The following is a 20651-nucleotide window of genomic DNA, read 5'->3' as shown; positions in this document are numbered from 1 at the left end:
ATCATAAGGACTTCCCCCTAACTACCTACCTCCCAAAGTTCCCATTTCCAAATACCATCACATTAGGAGTTAAGATTGCAATGTATGATTTTGGGGAAAGTTAACATTCGGTCCACAAAATATGGTGCACATGGTCTTTCACAGCCTGGCCTTTTCTGCTTGCCACAATCATTGCTTATCACTCATCTCTCATACTTCACATTCTAAACCAGGCTCTTTCATCAAATATTTACCCTATAGTACTCCTCGGGGCGTATCAATACCTGGGACACACTTCCACAGCCTCATCTCCTCTGCCTGTATAATTACTACATTTTTCTATAGAAAACATTCCCTCTATTCCATCCCCTTTCATTGCTGGCCCTTGTGCTGTTCCTCTTTACATACATTGCAGATCCTTGAGTTTATACTTTGAAGAGTTATGTCTCTAAGTTTTCCCTACTTAATATTCCTTAAACCCTTAAGACAGATACAAGATAATATTTGCATTTATACTTCTAAGAAAAAGCACAGAATTGGCATACTATAGTGAAACAGTATCATTAAAGGACAAAGACATATCTCAGCATATGCATTAAAGTCAGAGCAGAGGAGTTATATCAGACAGCTATTAAGATGGAAACAATAACCAAGGAAGTGTCAATTCTGGTTTGCTTTGATCATTTTTGAAGTTTATTTTGCCTGAGAGCCCTAAAATATCTCAGTTCCTTCTCAGTATTTATAAATTAACATTGAATTTTGGGTGATCATAAAGGAGAAAGCAAACTTGGGAGACAGAAACAAATTGTTTAAATCCAGCACTTGACTTCTTAACGCAAGCCTTTGCAGAAAATATGGAGGATGATATGGCATTGCAACTCAAAGTTACATTATATTCTAGACTTTTAGGAAGGAGGGTCACTTGATTTCCTCCTAGGTTTGTTTTTTTTTTAAAGATTTATGTATTTATTTATACAAGCACTGGGTACAGTCAGAAGCACAGGAGGGTGAGAGATTTCACCAGAGCCAGAGTGGGGAGCAGAACAGGCAGAGTGAGGAAATACACTGCTGAGGGGAGCAGTGGGTGCAGCAGGAGAGGTCTGTCGCACCATGTGGGACCCTTGCTAGGGGCTGAGGATTGAACCGGCGTTGCAGAAGCGGTGGGCAGCTTTGCAGCCCCACGTTCAACTACTGTACCACCAGCGTGGCCCTCCTCCTAGGTTTTTAAGTATCCTGGACAAAAAACTAAACATACTATTCTTAAGAAGATGGCCCATAATGTTTGTTCATAGCTGTGATGTTTATGAAGATGCACATTTATGAGCATTTTTTTTTGTATAATATACTTTAAAAGAAATATACTTTTTCAAGTAGACATAAGACACAGCAACCTAATACAGGCAGGACCATATCTCTCAAAAGTAAAGGTTTTTGTCACACCATCAGTAAACTGCTATTGATCAGCTGAGGTGTAAGATTAAACAGAAGGTCATCAAATATTAGTGAAGGGAAAGGGTCATAAATACTGGTGATGCCATTGTGACTAGCAGAAACAGTCTGTGACTATTGTCTTTCATAGTTTTCCCTCTTTTTGTGTCCCCACATCTATTTATTCAATGACTTTGCATTGCTTTTTTATAATTTTAATTACTATATTTTCATAAGGTATTGCTATTAGTTGTATTTATCCTTTCATCAATATTTTGTAAAATATCAGTTTTGTTTATAATATCCAAAAATAGAAACACCAAAATGACCTTTAATAAATGTGGTACATCCATACCATAGAATAGCAGGAATAAAAAGAACTAAGCTATTGAATATTTGACAACTTGGATGGATCCAAAAAATATTATACTGAGTAAAAATAGAGTCAACTTAAAAATTATCATATTACGGTACCATTATGTTAACATTCTTGCAATGACAAAAATAAGAAACTGAAGAACAGATTAGTAGTTGCCGGAGATTACAGATGGTGGGAAAAAGGAGAGTGGATGTAAGTAGCATAAGAAACATTTTTATGGGGATGAGGTAATTCTTTATCTTAATTGTGGTGATGGTTACATAAGTTTACACATGTAATAAAGTGACTTACAAGTATACATGCTTATTATACCAATTCCAATGTCCTGATTTTGATATTGTAATGTAGTTAATATAAAAAGTAAATATTAGTTACTTTTTGTGACTTAGTGTAAGTTACATGGAACCTCTTTGCACTATCTTTTCCAGTCCTTGTGATTCTTGAATTGTTCCAAAACAAGTGTTTGGAAAAGGCAAAGGTGATACAGACATGGCTATTGGGGTACCTTCTAATGTGACTGCCAATACTCACAGGATAGTTTGAGATAAATGCTGTTGCTTAAAAGACAAGCTCAAAGCTATAGGCAAAGACTGTTACTAGAAACCTGTGTCCCCTGCACACACATTTGTGCAAAAATTCCCAGGCAGAGAAAATTGTACCTAATCATTAGTTCATTACCCTTAATACTACTCATGCAGTCTGTTCACTTCACTTTAGCTGTATAGATTCTCCAGAAACTGAGTACGAGTTTTAGGTAGTAATTCAGATTAGAATTAGGATTATTGTTTTCATGATTAGAGAAACATTTGCGGTTCTCTCAGTAACTAGGAATTTTGCTTTATTAGTCCAAGAGCACATGCTCCCAAATGCCAGTTTATGCACTTCTACAATTGGTAATAAACAGAAAGATCAGAAAATAATGAATTTATATTACAGAAATGAAAACATAAATCACAGATTTAGAGAACACATTTGCAAAATGCATATCTGATAAGTGACCTGTGTCCAAAATCTGCAGAGACCTCTTAAATCTCAACAAGGAAAAACAGACAACTCAATTTTAAAAATGGGCAAAAATTCTGAACAGACATCTCACAAAAGAAGATAGAAAGCTGGCATAGAAAGCACATAAGAAGATACTCAGCATTATATTTCTTTAGGGATTTCAAATAGTATATTAATGTGATAGCACTATATGCCTATTATAATAGTTAACATCATTTTCCCTAAGAAAAAGACAACAAATTCTACTAAGAATGCCAAGCAACAGAAACTTTCATTCATTGCTGGTAAAAATCTAAAATTATGCAGTCACTTCTGAAGACAGTTTGGCAGTTTCTTATAAAATTAAACATACTCTTACCATATGAACTAGCAATTGTGTTCTTAGATATTTACCCAAATGATTTGAAAACATATATTCACACAAAAACTTGCACATAAATATTTATAGCAGCTTTATTCATAAATACAAAAACTTGTAAGCAAAAAAGATGTCTGTTATTGACCAAATTGTGTAGCCCCAAAATTCATATAGTAAAGCCCTACCCCCTAGTACCTGAGAATGGGGCTCTATTTAGAAACAGAGCCTTTGAAGAGGTGGTTAATATAAAATAAGGTTGTTAAGGTGGGACCTCATCCAATCTGACTGTCATCCTTACAAAAAGATAAAAATTGGACAGAGAAACACCACAAATGTGAGAAAAGAGAAAAAACATGTCAGCAGGCAGACAAAAGGTTGCTATCTATAAGACCAGGAGAGATGCCTCAGAAGAAAGAAAACCTGAAAACCTGCTGACACCCTAATCTTGAATTTACAGCCTTCAAAACTAAAAATAAATTTCTGTTGCTTGTGTCATCCCATCTGTAATATTTTGTAATTAACAATCCTAACAAACTAATGATGTCATGTAATAGGTGGATAGACAAACAGGTACAGCCATACAATGACAAATGAATCAGTGCTAAAAAGAAATGAGCTTTTTTCAAGCCATGAAAAGACATGGAGAAAGCTTAAATGAACATTGCTAAATGAATGAAGACAGTCTGAAAAGACTACTGACTGTATGATTCCAGTTATATGGCATTCTCAAAAAGTCAACACTAATGAGAGACAAAGATCAGAGATTCTCAGAAGGAAGAGATGATAGGTGGAGCACAGGGATTTTTTAGGGCAGCAAAACTATTCTGTATGATACTATCATGGTTGATAAATGTCATTGTGTATGACCACACAAAAAGTGAACTCTAATATAAACTATGCACTTTAATTAATAAAATAAATAACGATGGCCTATTAATTGTAATAATGCAAGATGTCAATAATAGGGGAAATAAGGAAGAAGGTGAAGTGAATGTGCGTATTGAAACACTGCACTTTCTGATCAAATTTTATGTAAACCTAAATTGCTCAAAAATAGAAGTATATTAGTTAAAATTAATTTATATAAACTGTCCTCTCTGTAAATTGTATTTAATAACATTTGATTATCATATTTATTTTATGTTGAAAAAATGCATTTAAAGTTTAATTAAAGCTGAATGATTTTTCTCTATGAAGAATAAACATAATACTACTTAAAACCTCATATTATTCCAGAATCTTATATTAATTGAATAAGTTTGCACAATCATTTTGAAGACATTTGTCTTTTCAAAAATATTCATTTTTGTTCCCTTTTAGCAGCCTGGAAGAGGGTAGTAAGCCCTCTTATTACCACTTTTAACCTAAACTTCCCACCTTGATCAAGCTACCAGGTGCTGTTTTGATGTTTTAAATATTTTCAGGTTTCTTCACTGAACTTTGTGAAACATTCTCTTTTCCTTTATTCCTTCCTTTTCCTCCTCTTTCCTTCTCTCCCCTACTGTTTCATCCTTTCATCATTTATCCTTCTTCTCATCTCTAAGACACTTCTCATTAAGAACAATAATATTCCTTTTTCAGGAAATGATTTCTATTTAATGAACAGGGCTGACTTTTAGACTTCAAAATATAAATTTCTTGGAGATAAGAACCCTATGAATGACTGCCACTCTGATGGTTATTAGAGTATCTCTTCATAACAAAGAGGAAAATAGGTATCTGCAGAAGTCCAGAAAGGCACGTCCTAGCAGTCAAAATGTCCTCTGTTTACAATTTTACCCACAATTAACAGAAAGAACTCATTTTACCAGCACTTCTGGTGCCTCTTCCATCACAATAATTTGCTTGTGCATGCATGAACTATTCTTCCATTTTTTTCCTGAAGATTTGCTTTAGCCCTGATTTCCTTCTTTCTTTCTGTCTCATTTACCACATCTGTAAAATGGGGAATAAAACCAGTACCCATTTCTCTGTGTTTTTTTAAAACTTAAGTAAAAGAGGAGTTTCTGGCACAGATGACACTTTTAATTTCCCTTACCCATTGCTTTTATGACCTCTAGATACACAGTTTACACAAAACAAATGTGTGGTATGGAGGAGAGGTTTTAGGGAGGAGTATTTATACATGTTCTTAAATGAAAGTAAGGACTCAGATTTGTATATAAATTAATTATTTGTGATCTCACCTAATTTCTGCTGCATAATGAAAAACATGACTCAATTTTGAAAAGAATGAAGAGAATCTTTCCTTAAGACAAAAATTTTCTCAGTTTGTGAAGTTCTTCTCCCTCAACCTCCATTGCACTTAAATGGTGCAGAAAAATAACTATTATCCCACCAGCATTCACCACGTTATTTGCCTTCTGCCACTTTATTGATTTACCTTTAATGCATAATTATCCAGTGTGTTTAACATTACTAATTCAGGAAGACTTAAGTTCCCATTGAATGAAGACTCCCTCATTATTCTCTCCCAAGCTATTTCTCTCTTCCTTTTCCGATTTCCTTAGCCCTGGTTACGCTAAATTAGAACACTGGAGATGATCATTTGTTAATGTAAATGAGCTGTTCCTGTTCAAATTTCTCAGGCATCAAGCACCCATTTGTTATTGTGGCCACTCTTCCAAGCACCTGGGTGTTGTACGTGTTAATGATGAAAGCATCGTTCTCTACTTGGCAACTTAAATGGGATGTTGAACAAAGCAAGACCTGATGGATTGTTACTGAAGAAAAACACCCAGGCACATGGGTAAGGACTGCAAGATAGGCAGAAATGAAGAAAAATGACAATAACAAACAAGAAAACACAGTTTTTGAATCTCGGCTAGGGATTCAAAAGCAGGGAAATTGACCATTGATGTTCTTCAGCACATACTGACTTCAGGGAAAAACATTCCTTGATCAATTATGGATTATCCTTTCATCTCACTTTCCCATATCCAGTTCCTCGGAGACTCCTTCACTTTTGCCTCCACTCTTCTGTCTGACCTTTGAGATTTACATAGAAATTATGTGGAAGCATTCTTCCTCTGAAAAAAGTTCTTCTTCTCCCATCATAAATCCCTTTTTTCCTCCTGCCATATTCCCTTTGAATGTCTTTCCTTACATAGTAATTCTGCATTTGTTTTTTTGACACCTTGCAGTTTAAAAATCCTCAGAAAACCTTAGTTTAACTCTATCACACAAGAAATCTGCATCTTCCCTTATATTTAGAATAAACTAAAAGCTTTTGACACAAGAAGACGATCTTGTCTATTATCTGACAGCTTCTTCCTCTCAGCTGTGGCAAGTAACATCATTGAACTGTAAGTGCTTATCTGTCATAGGAACTTTCTTCCTTCTGATATTTCTTAAATGCATGTTCTCATCATTCACTAGATCACCTTTTGAGCAGGTATGGAGACATAGCTTTTGTTCTCCATCTTTTGTTCCATATCTGGGGAAATATTACCAATGATACTTCACAAATGTGAAACCAGTCCCAAAAGTCAAAATTCATCCCGAAACTAGCCTTACATTCTTTATGTACATAGATTAGCCATTAACCAGTTATAGCTGTTTTGTTTTATTTTGTTTGGACTTTCAAACTGGCTGTCAAATCACATAACTTAAAACCTCCTTTGTTATAACAAGAACTAACTTGGTCTTCCCCAACAACTCTGCCTCTCATGAAAATAGAACCTAGTAACATTGTAACCCAGAACTAGCCACAAGCCATCCACTCATTGAAAGATCTGATTGCCAGCCCATATACAGACAAGAGCCCACATCAAAAATGATCTTCAGTCAGTCCTATGAGTTTTATGCAGTGATCTGCCAAACCCATATTCCTATGCCTACACACCACTCTCTAGTAGTGGAATTCAACTATTTTGTTCTCCCTTGCCCCACTTTCCAAAATGTCATATCAGTTCATTTGCCCAACACCTGAAGAGGCAGATCTGAGTCTTGGAACACCAGTCTACTGCTGAGCTGACTCTCTATTAAAATTATTTTCTTTACCAAACACGTGTGGCATATCTTTGGCATTTATGCACATTGGGTAGAAGAGACTTTGATTTCTTAGTAACAAATGCATTAGGACTGCTCCAAAAGTACACTCTTAACAATCATGTTATAACCCATGTGGAAAACAATCTGTGTAGTATAAAGCTGTGGAAGAGTTATTTATCTAGTTTGTTAGCGATATCATTCATGTAAGAGTGGACATCATTGGTTTTCAAATATAGTTTGAGACTGATCCATGCTATAAATCCTGCATCTGTGTGTGTGTGTTTTAGTATGACCTGATTATTGTTGACGATTTCACAAAAGAAGGGAGGCTTGGTTAGAATCTGAAAGATGGTATGATACGAAGAAATAGAAAGAGAAAAGAGGATATTTCAGGTAATTCCATGAGGTGTGTTGAAAAGTTAGGGGGAAAAAAAGTATGTCTAGAGTAAAATACAAATTTCAAAAAGAGAACAGCAGTATCACCTTGCCATGAGTCCTATTTCAGCTATCCTTAACTTTGATATATTACTTGTTATCCAACATATTATACTGGATGCTTTAGTCATTTATTTTCTTACACTGGCTGTAAAAGTGCTTAGGACCAAATTTTCTTCCTAGTAATTTGGATCTAGACCAATTTGTTATGATATGTAGTGCTTTCACTTAATTACAGTCTTATCTTTTTGATCCAAAATGTTTCAAAGTATGTTACAAAATTCTCAAATGTTTTAGAAATAGTTTTTATTGTTATTGTCGTGTTAATGTTTGTATTTAGTTAATAAGTTTATGCTTTGGGTACAGAGATTATATTCTATGCTATCTCAACTATTTGGAATTTATTGAATTTTCTTTGTGGTTCAATTGTTTTTTGCTTTTTTGTTTTTAAGTAAGCCATGGGCATAATGAAAAGGGAATTTTTTTCCTTTGATGATTAAATAATGGTATTATTTATGTTATTTATATCCTCTGTGTTCCAACTATAATTAGCTGTTTAACCTATCTTAATCTTGTTCATCTGCTACTACCAGTATTTTCTATCAATGTTTCCTTTATATTTAAAAAGTTAGTGCTTTGGTATTGGAACAAGAACAGACATACAGACCAATGGAATCGAATAGAAAATCCAGAAATAAACCCACAGATTTATGGTCAACTAATCTTTGACAAAGGAGCAAAAACTATGCATTGGAGCAAAGAAAGTTTGTTCAATAAATGGTGCTGGGAAAACTGGGTCGCTACATGCAAAAGAATGAAGCTTGACCACTACCTCACACCATACACAAAAATCAACTCAAAATGGATTAAAGAACTAGACATAAGACCTGAAACCATAAAATATATAGAAGGAAATATAGGCGAAACACTACGTGATTTGCACATCAAAGACATCTTTAAGACACATCACCCAAAGCAGTGATAGTGAAGGCGAAGATAAATAGATGGGACTACATCAAATTAAAGAGCTTCTGCACAGCAAAAGAGACAATAACAAAAACAAAGAGAAACCCCACCAACTGGGAGAACATTTTTGCACCCAACACTAATGATAAAGGACTGATCACAAAAATCTGCAAAGAGCTGATGAGACTCAACAACAACAAAGAAAACAATCCAGTCAAAAAATGGGCAGAAGAGCTAAAAAGAAACTTCTCAGAAGAGGAAATGCAAATGGCCAACAGGCATATGAAAAAATGTTCAACATCACTTGTCATCAGGGAAATGCAAATCAAAACTACCATGAGATACCATCTTACACCAGTGAGAATGGCACATATTAAAAAAACTAGCAACAAAAAATGTTGGCGAGGGTGTGGAGAAAAAGGAACTCTTCTGCACTGTTGGTGGGAGTGCAAACTGGTCCAACCACTGTGGAAAGCTGTGTGGAGATTTCTGGACCTACTAAACATAGAGCTTCCATATGATCCAGCAATTCCACTCCTAGGTATTTACCCAAAGGACACAGAAACATCAATTCCAAAGAACACCTGCACCCCTATGTTTATAGCAGCACTGTTTACAATAGCTAAGCTTTGGAAACAACCCAAATGCCCAAAAATAGATGACTGGATCAAGAAGATGTGGTACATATATACCATGGAATATTACTCAGCATTCAAAAAAGATAAACACATGCAATTTGCAGCAACATGGATGGCGCTGGAAGGGATCATGCTCAGTGAAATAAGCCAAAAAGAAAAAGAAAAATAGCGGATGGTCTCACTCATAGCAGGAATCTAGAAAACTTAAATAAGGGACCAGGAAAATGAATAACTATAAGAAAGTGAAAATCAAAATCAACAAAAAACTATGAACCAGAGACACTTTTAGGGGGGCGGGGGTGGGAGGGAAGGGATTGGGGTCAGAATGGGGGGGCTGCAATTGTATGGGGAATATAACAATAAAATTTATTATCTAATAAAAAAAAATAAAATAAAAAATTAAAAAAAATAAAAAGTTAGTGCTTAACATGTTTTGTGTAATATTTTGATTTATGAAAGTTCAAAAGCATATTTTTATTATATACTTTAATTTTATGTAAAGTAGTTTTATGTAAAGTAGTTTTATGTAAAGTAGTTCATTTTTCAAGTTCCAATAAGTAATTAATTTATTCTAGGAGAATATGTATATGTACATATAACCCCAATATTTCAAACAATCTAATTTTAGCAACTATTATAAATATTTGGGGTTTTGCCATATAATAATGTCTTTTATATACCAGTAACATTTCAGGCTCTTCTATTTTATTCTAGAATAGCATATTGCTTTTGATTATTAAAACTTTAAAAACATAATTTAATATTTTGTAAGGAGTGTCTCCCTCTTTAATTATCTTTTGTCATCTTTTTCTGCCTTTTGTTATTCTAACATTCAAATAAAATTAAAATAATTTTGTCAAGTTACAAACAAAAACCCAATGAGTTTATGAACTACATTATTATACTGAACTAATCATTTATCAATGAGCAAACTTTTTCTTAGAATTTGGGTTCAACATGAGCTTGAACTCTGTGAAAATAAATAAAGACCACAGAAATGGGAACAAGAAAAGACTATTAATCAGAACTTGCTATAGCAAGAGAATCAGTAATCATTATCTGCATTTGACAGATGTGCAAGACAGACTGAGTAGGCTATACATGAAAAGAAGATTTTATTTATACCCTAAAATAGAAGTTGTTGGCATATTCTGTTACTGGGAAAGTAAGGTGCAGCCATTATAGAAAAAAAAAGAGCTTCCTTTAAAAAATTAAAAATAGAATTAACTTGTGATCCAGCACGCCACTTCTGGTTACATACCCAAAAAAGTTCAAAGCAGAATGTCTGCTTTGGGTGAAGCAAATAAAGACATATTTGTATATCTGTGCTTATTGCTGCATTTTTCACAATATCCAAGAAGTAGAACCAACTACAGATGAATTGATAAGATAAAAAGAAATGTGGTATGTACATGCCATGAAATTATACAACATCTAAAAAGGAAGGAAATCCTTTCATTGGCTACAGCATGGATTTACCTTGAGGATGTTATGCTAAGCAAGATAAACCAGTCACAAATGGAAAATATGATTCTACTCACACAAAGCATTTAAAGTCACTAAGATTAAAAAAAAGGGGGGGAAGTATAAAAGTGATTGCCAAAGAGGGAAAGGAGGTAGAAATCAGTGTTTGTTGAGTATAGCATTACAGTACTGCAAGATGAAAATTCCAGATAACTGTTGCACAACAATGTGATCATACTTAATACTACTGAACATATGCATTACAATGGATAAGATGGTAAATTTAATATTTTTCATTCACTATAAAAAAGTAATTATGGTTCTATTTATGGTTTGCTAAGGTCCTTTATCAGCAAAGGTATCGAATTCTATCAAATGCTTTTCTGCATCAAATTAAAGTTAATATTTTCCATTGATCTATTAATTTGGGAGACTCCATTATCATATTATGTTATAACAATTCATATTATCATTTCTGAATCAGCAACAAAATACAGTTTCTGATATTTCTGCCCAAACCCCAGTCTGTCTTTCTATATGTTTCATCCCATTTCCTTCAGAAGCTTGAACCAAAAGCATCTAAGAAGTTGTACTGGTTCTACCTTCAAAACGGAGCAATTTTCATCCATCCCACAGTAAACATATTCTTCTAAATAACCATTACCTCTAGTTCTAATCATTTCAGTAACCTCCAAAGACTTCTCTATTCTCAGAATCTGGTCATCCTATACAGAAACCAACTTTATCACATCCCAATTGTCAAAATACTTCTTAATGGGAACATGCTAGATGGAAGACCTTTAAAGTATGAAATAATTATAGGATAATCAATGTTAACTCCCATTATAAAAAGCTTTATGAATGACTAAAAAAATGAGACAGAAAAATAATGAGAGCAATAATAATTGGAAGGAATATTATATATAATGAACTTGAAAATGAAATGTAATAAAATTTGTGAACAATATGAATACTCGTTTTTAGTAAATTTATTAAATAATGTATTGTGTATTTTAATTAAGATAATAATGATATACCATATAAAAGAATTGACATTTAATGATCTTCAAAATATATATTTCAAATAAAATAATATAATGCTATAATTTTAGTGAAAGTAACATATACACAATAGGAAAATCAGCAGAATTGAATGAGAGTTCCTGAAAAAGTCAAGTGAAATAGACTAAATCCACCAGGGTGCTTTAACAGTAAATGTGTAAAAATAATAAAATATTTTTTTTCTAGATTGAAAGACTGACACTAAATCAACAGAATTGAATGACAGTTCTGAAAAAGTCGAGTGAAATAGACTAAATCCACCAGGGTGCTTTAACAGTAAATGTGTAAAAATAATATTTTTTTTCTAGATTGAAAGACTGACACCAAATTTTATATTAAAATATGATGGGTATTTTTCCTATTAGTTTCATTAATAACAGAAATGTGGTGTGGTTTTAAAATACAGCCCCCAAAATGCTTGACACTTCTCCACTGAGAGTTGGATTATATATTTCCTATAAGTTCGGTGACCCTTAGCCACAGAATTCATGGAAGTAAACACTATACCAGCTTCCAAGTCCAAAACTCAAAAATAAATTTTGAAGGAAAAGAGTAAGGGGTATGGGCCTCCCCTGGTGGCGCAGCGGTTGAGCGCTGGCCTGTGAAGCTGCCCGTAGCCTCTGCAGCACCGGTTCGATCCCCGGCTACACCAGTGAGGGTCCCACATGGCGCGACAGGCCTCTCCTGTCTCGCCCACTGCTCCCCTCAGCAGTGTATTTCGTCAGCCTGCCTGTTCTGTTCCCCGCTCTGGCTCTCGTGAATTCTCTCACCCTCCCGTGCTTCTGACTGTACCCAGTGCTTGTATGTATAAATAAATAAATCTTTAAAAAAAAAAAAAAAAGAGTAAGGGGTATATCGAAAGACTTGCCTTACAATATTCAAGATTTTTTAAAAAAACAGAAATTATCTACAGTTACATTTGAATAGGGGTGCTAAACATTGACCAAAGAATCAGAATAGAGACTCATGATTCTTTGTTTTTGCTCAGCAAAAATCATAGTGAAAAATCACAGTAACAAACTGTGAAAATCATTGCAATAATTTGAACTAAATCCTAAATAAAATACTAAGGAAAAAATGACATAATAGGAAAAAAGAAGTATGAATAGACAATTATTTCTATTTTGAATGAATGAAAACATTCAATTATTAGAAAACAAAAATTTTCCCCAAACCATGAAAAATGTTTTTTTTTTCAGTAACAAGAATGAAAATGCAAATGATATCTATAATGCTATACCACCTCAGATTCCTTCAATTTTCAAGCATTAAAACATCTCTCAGTGTTAGAAATCATAAGGGTAAATGTTTTTTTTTTTTCATTCACTAAGAGTAGGCATATAAATCAGGAAGATATCTGGAGAGTAATTCATCAATGTCTAATGAAATAAGAAGTCTACCCTTCACTGCAGTTTTGTTGGCACTGGCATGAAGACTGGGAAAATTATCACTGGGGATTTAGTAAATAAGATAATAGTGCCAAAAGTGCCAGAAAGAATATGCTGAAATTTTGTCTTGTAATCAATATCAGTCAACTTCCTTCCTCTAAATTCTGTATCACTGTTTTTTCCAAATGCCTTTATAATAACCATGTAGAAACTTTCAATACTGCTTAAATTTTATGACTTCAAGTTGGCATACAGCCTGTTAAAACTACTTTTATTCACTTAAAACCTGGACTTAATGAAAAGTGCAGATACTATTGTTCAACACAGGGTGATGGACCTCTTCATTAGTTTAAGGTCAAATGAGAAAGTGATTTTGTTCTTATTTTAATTTTGGTGTCTTGAATTGGTAGTTTGTGTTTATGATAAGGAGCGAGGTTAAAAAGAAAGAGAAATGAGGAATGCAGTTTTGACCCAGTAAAGTTAGTGCAAAGACACTGTTGGCCTGAACCTCCGAGTCATTGCCATCTCTAGGGGCATCTTTTCCCTTGGCATAGTTATATGCAAGGAAATTAAACCTTTTGATATTTTTATTTTGTTAACTTGAGAGCAACAATGGAAGATGATTGAAGAGCAAAGACCCAAAGACTCTTCAATTTTCCAAATTGCTTAATTTGACGGAGAAGGAATGCTACATTTTGTTAAATTATATTATGATAAAGAGAAGCTGGTTGCTTCTCAGCATGAATCTGAAAGCAAATTATTTCTACAAAAAAGGACGATGTATTTAACTAGACAAGTAATTACAATGTGGTGCTACTATCTCCCCTGCCTCAGATTAGAAAAAAAGAATTCAATTATCACTCCATTAGATCAAAAAATAATTTTAGTGATACATTCCAAGTGAATTAATTTATTCCCAGACAGGTTCCAATGAATTTTTGGATTAACCTTCTTGCATTTTGCTGATTGAAATCTTTAGTCGATGCTTTTACTTAAAAATCAAACTTGTACTTATTTATGTTTGATTAACATTTTCTTCACTATTACTTTTTTTGAATTATATGATACATCCTATTAATTTACAGCATAGTATAATTGGTTTCTTGTGAAGTTTAACCAAAGTACTATAATACATTACTGTACTTCTAGATAATTTCATTATTTAATTTCCACTATTTTACAATAAGCAATAGACACAAATTCATAGTAAATGTGATATATATATCACATACATGTGTAAATTAGAAGTACAGTTCTACGGTGAGGGGAAGAGAGAAGAAGAAATAGACTGAAAGATAAGGTTAAGACATTAAGTGGTCATAATTCTACATTTTTGGGTTTAAAATGTGTTTTATCATATTTACTTCTAGAAGGCTATTCAAGAAATTAAAACGACAAACAGTATAGTTTTATCCTCTCTTCTTTACATACTTTACTGATGTATAAATGACATATAATAAACTATGTATCTAGCATTGCATTTCACATATATAAATTATAAATACATGATAAATGTAAAGTACATATATAAATTATATATATCAAACTTTATAACTCTATAATTTTCTGTTTCTCTCTCCTGAGGTTATAGATACATCATATACATATGATTTACATATGCAGTTTATAAACTGCCAACAAAATACCTTTCCATAGCACTAAAGAGAGAACACACAACTCATTACTCAGTAAACGTTACAGACTGGTTATGTTGGCATGCATATAAAGGTAGCACAAGTGTGTCTATTAAGCCTAAACTATTTCATGCATATATATATATATATATATATATGTATAAAGATAAGAGCAATAAAAACTTATCTGCTTAAGAAATGAGAAGACTTACCTTGCCATTATCTCTAATATTCTTTTAGAGGACTTCTGAGTTCATCTTGGAGGTATTTATAAGTCCAATAGTCTGAAGGCCCATAACCTTGAATTGTAAGATTTAAAATTCAAATCAGTTATTGGGCCTATTATGATTTTCATGAGGTGACCTCTTCACTCACTAAGAAAATAGTCATCATCTTACCCTTATAAAATATACGTATGAATCATTACCACAATTAAGATAATAAAACCCATGATTCCCAAGAGTTTTCATATCTTTACTTGTGGCTGTAATCTCCCTCCCTTCATCATCTCCTTCATCCTCCAGAAACTTGACTTTCTGTCACTTTAGTCTATATTTTTTAGTGATGTATATAAATGGAATCTGAGTTTACATTCTTTTATTTGGTTTCTGTCACTCAGTATTTATTTTGTGGTCTGTTCATGCTATTATGTGTTTCAAAAGTTCATTAGCACTTATTGCTGAGTTATATACACACATACAGAGTATACTGCTTATTATATTGTATATTATTTCTTACTGATCATATATATTAATGGTGATAGACATTAAGGTGGTTTCCAGTTGCAATATTGTGATTTATATATTTCTCACATATATTTGATCTCCATTTACAGCTTCTGTCTCACAGCTCCTAAAATCCTCATAATTTCCTAAGTGCTGTGAATGATAATGACGTCTCTGGTTATGTTAATGAAGGTAACTTTTGGAAAAAATCTGAGGATGGGGGCTGGCTCACCGGGATATCAACATAAATCCCAGATTTCTGAATCCAAAAAGGGAGAGGGACTAGAGTCCTGTTTTTTTCTTTCCTAATTTTTAAAAAATAATTCTGCATATTTTAAAGCAAATCTAACAACATCATGTCATCTTAGTGCAAATGATTATATAGCTCTATCATTATGCATATCTATGAGTGTGCTTTAAATAATAACCAGAAAACAATTTCACACTTCACAAAATAAACAAAAGTGATTGATGTAATATTATATACTCTTCTATACTCAAATTTTCTCAGTAGCCTAGAAAATTTCTTTTTAGATTTTTTTTATTCAAATCAATATCTGACCAACATATCTCCAGCTCCTTTTCTTTGATAATAATCTTTCCTTCTTTTTTCCCTCCATTGTCACTTGATATATCAGTTAAGTTACAGTATTTATCTTTATGGATGGTCAAAGGTAACATTTGGTTTTATATTGAATCTTTTGACTGTGACCTTGTGATGTCACTTACCTTGTTTCTCTATTCCCTTTAGTTTTTGTAAACTCTTTTAGAGACTTGTACTTTTAGAAACTTGATCCCAGTTAGCATTTCTTTGCTTCCTTTTTTTGTCTTTGAATAATTCATTTCTACTAGGGATGCATACTCAAAATCTGTGTTTAAAGTCATTTGAAGTAATTACCTTCCCTCAAATGTTATGTGCTCACTTGATAGTACCTAACTTGATATTTAGGCCTATTAGTTTTAGTCTGATTTCAATTTCTAAGTTTGTGCTCTTTTGATGGAATTTTCATGATTTTAAATTCAAAATCATAAAAATGCTATATTCCTAGAACTATCATTTCTATTATCTCCTCTTTTAGTTGCCTTTCTCTCTCCTTTTGCTTTATTTTCCAATACTACATCTTGAAAATGTAAGTATGCATGTATGTGCATTGATATTGCCAACACCATTATTTTATTAAAATGTACTACCTTACTTTTTAAAATTTTACCTTGAAAGTATTACACCTGTGGCTGGTCCCTTTTTCTTTCTTTTTACTTAATTAATACAACCTAGAGATACTGGATCTCCACTTCTTGTTAATTTTTAGGTAATTTTCTCATAGTTTATTCAACTAGTCCTCTATAATGGACAAGAGGCCTGTTTTCAGTCTCCTACTTTTAACTAACATGGCACAATAAATAATCTGAATGATATCATAAATAAATCACTTTATTATTCAGGGTTTTTTTTGGCCATATGCTTTTATAAATAGATTCCTAGAACTGGTATTTCTGATGTTAAAAGTAAAAACTTACCTGTTTTGGATGTTTATTTTCAAATTTTCTTACACAGCCATTATATCATTTTTACATTCCTTTTAGTGACCATGGCAGAATACCTATTTCCCCCACAACTGTAACAATGGCAGTTGTAGTTAAATTTTCATGCTTTTGTTAATTCGATGGGTAAGAAATGACATCACAGTGTAGTTTAATCAGCATTTATGTTATTGTAAACCAGATTAAGCAGTTTTTTATAAGATTAAGTATTACTTGCAATTATTTTCTGTACACTATTTGTTCCTGTCTTTTCAGGCATTTGTTAATAAATTTCACCAACTATTCTAATGTTAATCTGGGTTGGTTCTCTAATATATTCACACAATAATGCAGAGAATATTAGAGTAATTAGAACTTACAGCCTTCAGAATTAATTAAAATCCATGATGTTTATGAAAGTAATATTTACCATTGCAGTCACAAACATTCTGAGTCTTGGTTAAAACTATAATCATAAGAAGAATCCAGAAGTCATTCTGATATTTATTGAGAAACATTGAGAGGAAAAGAAATATGACAAGCAGAAGTGCTTTCAAGACTTACAACTAAAATAGTTATATTTTGTTTTATAAAATTTCAAAAGGGAGCAAGTTGAATAACATTTATAAATCAATTAATATATAAGTACACTACAAAATGAGTGATTACATGTGTGAACTGCCTGAACAAAGACAAGGATGACTAGAGAACTCTGCATATAGATGAGGCATGAAACAAATACCATGTTCTATAATATTTATATATCTGTGAGTCTGGCATGTTTCTATTGGGTTTCTCCAAGTGAATTTGGAAATAGTATAATTTTTATACCTGTCTCAAAGAAATCAAACAAAAATAAACTTGGCATTTGTTGAATTGCATGGATTTTATCATCTTCAAAATTTAATTAAAAATGCTTTGTTTTAGTTTCCCTTAGTTCAAACACTAACTACTATCCTAATCAAACTGAGAGCCTGAACTGCTACATTCCATTTAGGAAGACTAAAGATGGCAACAACAACGTTGGATTTGTTTGAAAGGAAAAAAGACAGATTTTGTATTCATTCAGTTAACCCCTTTCTGAAGTGTACTGCTTTATTTGAATCTAATGTTATTTCACCTTCTCTCTGTGTCCTAGATGAGGCAATTATAACCCCAGATTGCTACATGGCCTGGGAACACCAGGAAGACTGTTAACACCTCGCCTCTCTGGCACAAGATCATACTCAACAGCTTATTAAGATTCAGGCATAAGCACCAATGACTAAGGTGCAGCAAAGGTCTGGGATTTACTTCCAACTCATTTAATTACAGAAATCAATGAACTCCTGGAGTTGTGCCAGGTGAGAGAAAATGAACACAGTCCAACTGACATTTTTGCCATCAAGATAGTTCAAGGAACCCTGCCTCAAGAAACTATTACAATCTACAAGACCCCAAATTGGCAAAGTAATGAGGGTAGAAGTCTGAAATATTTGCTTTGAATAAAAATATATGACCTAGTTTTACAATCATAAGTAAAGATGATGTTAAACTTTTTGAACATTAAGCATAATAAGAAATGTATTTTAATTACAATCCAGCACACACACATGTGCACACACACCCACACAATTAGCTGTCTATAGGGTTTCTGAGGAAGGCATCAGAAGAAACTGCAGTATAAGATGGAGTCTGACATACAGATTACCTCAATGAGTGTTAACAATATTAATATTATTAACAACACTAAATTATTATAGAGTTCAGAAATAAGTTATTTTATGCAACTTCATTACAAGGCACAAAGGATTTAAAAAGAAAATTGCTGCTGAAATATGTGAATACAGGCAACTACAAATTAACAAAGGGGAAAAACAGTCCACTAATAGTACAGACAGTAAATCTCACACATAAACATGTGTGTAACACCCATGACATTAGGGACTTCTCTCCATTTTCTTTTTTCCTTCCTCCCTAACCCCTCCCTCCCACCTTCCTTCCATAGTAGGTCTTTATAATAAATTGATTAAAAACTGAGGTAGAAAAAGAAGAAGGAATCTATGAGTTCCAAGATTATACTTAACTAATTGAATAGCTTGCGAGGTCATTTATAGGATGAAGCATCTATCAAATATGCTAAAAGTTATTTAACCCTTAAACCAATGAAATACTGTTGGTAGAAAAATATTTGAAAGTATCCTATGATATAGTTGTCAGGCAGAGTGATTTAAAAAAAAAAAGGCTGATCCCACTTTTAGTTTCCTTAATGTAGTCTCCGTAGAAAATATACCACCATCCTATTAATCTATTCTGGGCATCATATTGGCTATTTCAAGTATGGTTTACAGGAACAGGCTGAGATGGATACTTTTTGGGGTTAAGTGTGTTTTATATAATGATGGTATTTCAAGTCTTGAGACTACATGAGACCAGGCATAATGTATAAGAATATAGAGAACAAATCACCAAGAAATAAGTCATGCAACATTTTACTTTATGAAATTAGGAGGAGAGGAGAAATGAATAAAAATGACTGAGAAAAGTGACTGATGAGGTCAAGAAAACACTGAGTTTGGAGTTCTGAAACTGAATGAAGAAAATAAAAAGAGAGAAATCTGAGGTATCAAAAGGAAGAAGTCAATAGCTATATCTGAGTTTAAGTGAAGATTGAAAACTGACCCTAATTTCAGCAAAATGGTGATAATTGGTGACCCTGAAATGATCACTTTCATGGCTAAGGTGGAAATGGGAACTTTACTGAAAAAATAATTAAGAAATAATTTGAAAAAGTGAATTGGAAAAAGGGAGATAAACAACTTCTGAGTTTTTTCTCAAAGTTTTACTGTCAAGAGTAAGCCAGTTAATTAAATAGAGTCAAAAGAATATTTTTATTATGGCTTATGAAATTGAGAGGAATTACAGAATCTTGCTGGTTTTCTATGTTTTGGTATGAAGACATTGTTAAAAAAAGATTATCTTCTCTCAATGTGAGGAATTTCTTTGTTTCTGTAAACTATTTCTAAGAATGTACATGAAATATAAGTAAATTCTGCATTCCAAAGATATGTGTTGCATAATGCAATTCCACAATGATTAGGCAGAATTAGCTCTACTGGGTCAAAAATATAAATTCCTGCTCTAATAAGAGTATCCTTAGAAATTTGGAGAAGTTAATTAACCATACTTTACTCAACATTCCATTAGTAAATTCATATATTTTAGCTACCTTGTGATATTGTTAGGAAATTTGTAAGATAATGAGCCAAAAGTTCTTATTGCAATACATGACAATTCATAAGGAGTTGATGTATCTTAGCAACCATTTTTATTTTCATATCATACTGACAACAAATACAAAGAAAAAAACCAAATTGTCATTATTTTTAAATGACTGAGGATCATACAGAGAAGACCTTAAAAGCTTCAATTCTTGAATGTTAATTCAGAGATTCTCAGTAAGTCTGTTTCCTCAGATATAGTTTCTATTGATTTATTTTTATTTCCTGTGTATGCCCATACTTTGATTTTCTTTTCTTGGATTGTAATTTTGCTGAAAACCAGGCATTTTGCTTATTATAATGTGGAAACTTTGGAAATTAGATCATTTCCCTCCCTAAGATATGTTGCTTCTGTTTATTGTAGTTATTTGTTTAAATACTCTTCTGAACATATTCTATGAAGTCAATATTCTTTG

The 20651-nt window shown here is 32.9% G+C and overlaps 1 long non-coding RNA gene across 1 annotated transcript in view; it reads left to right on the top strand.

Moving 5' to 3' along the window:
- Positions 1-18487, top strand: part of LOC119243086 (uncharacterized) — a 56559-nt gene extending 38072 nt beyond the window's left edge. Inside the window, exon 5 of the long non-coding RNA XR_005124633.2 lies at positions 18114-18487. This is a non-coding gene — a long non-coding RNA (uncharacterized LOC119243086). The remainder of the gene's footprint in view (positions 1-18113) is intronic.
- Positions 18488-20651: the final 2164 nt, after the last annotated feature.

This window comes from Talpa occidentalis, unplaced genomic scaffold (genome assembly GCF_014898055.3).
Source record: "Talpa occidentalis isolate TD23 unplaced genomic scaffold, MPIMG_talOcc4v2.1 talOcc4.13, whole genome shotgun sequence".
Lineage (NCBI taxonomy): Eukaryota > Metazoa > Chordata > Mammalia > Eulipotyphla > Talpidae > Talpa > Talpa occidentalis.
The sequence above is the reverse complement of the archived record's forward strand: the minus strand, read 5'-3'. Positions and strand labels throughout refer to the sequence as shown.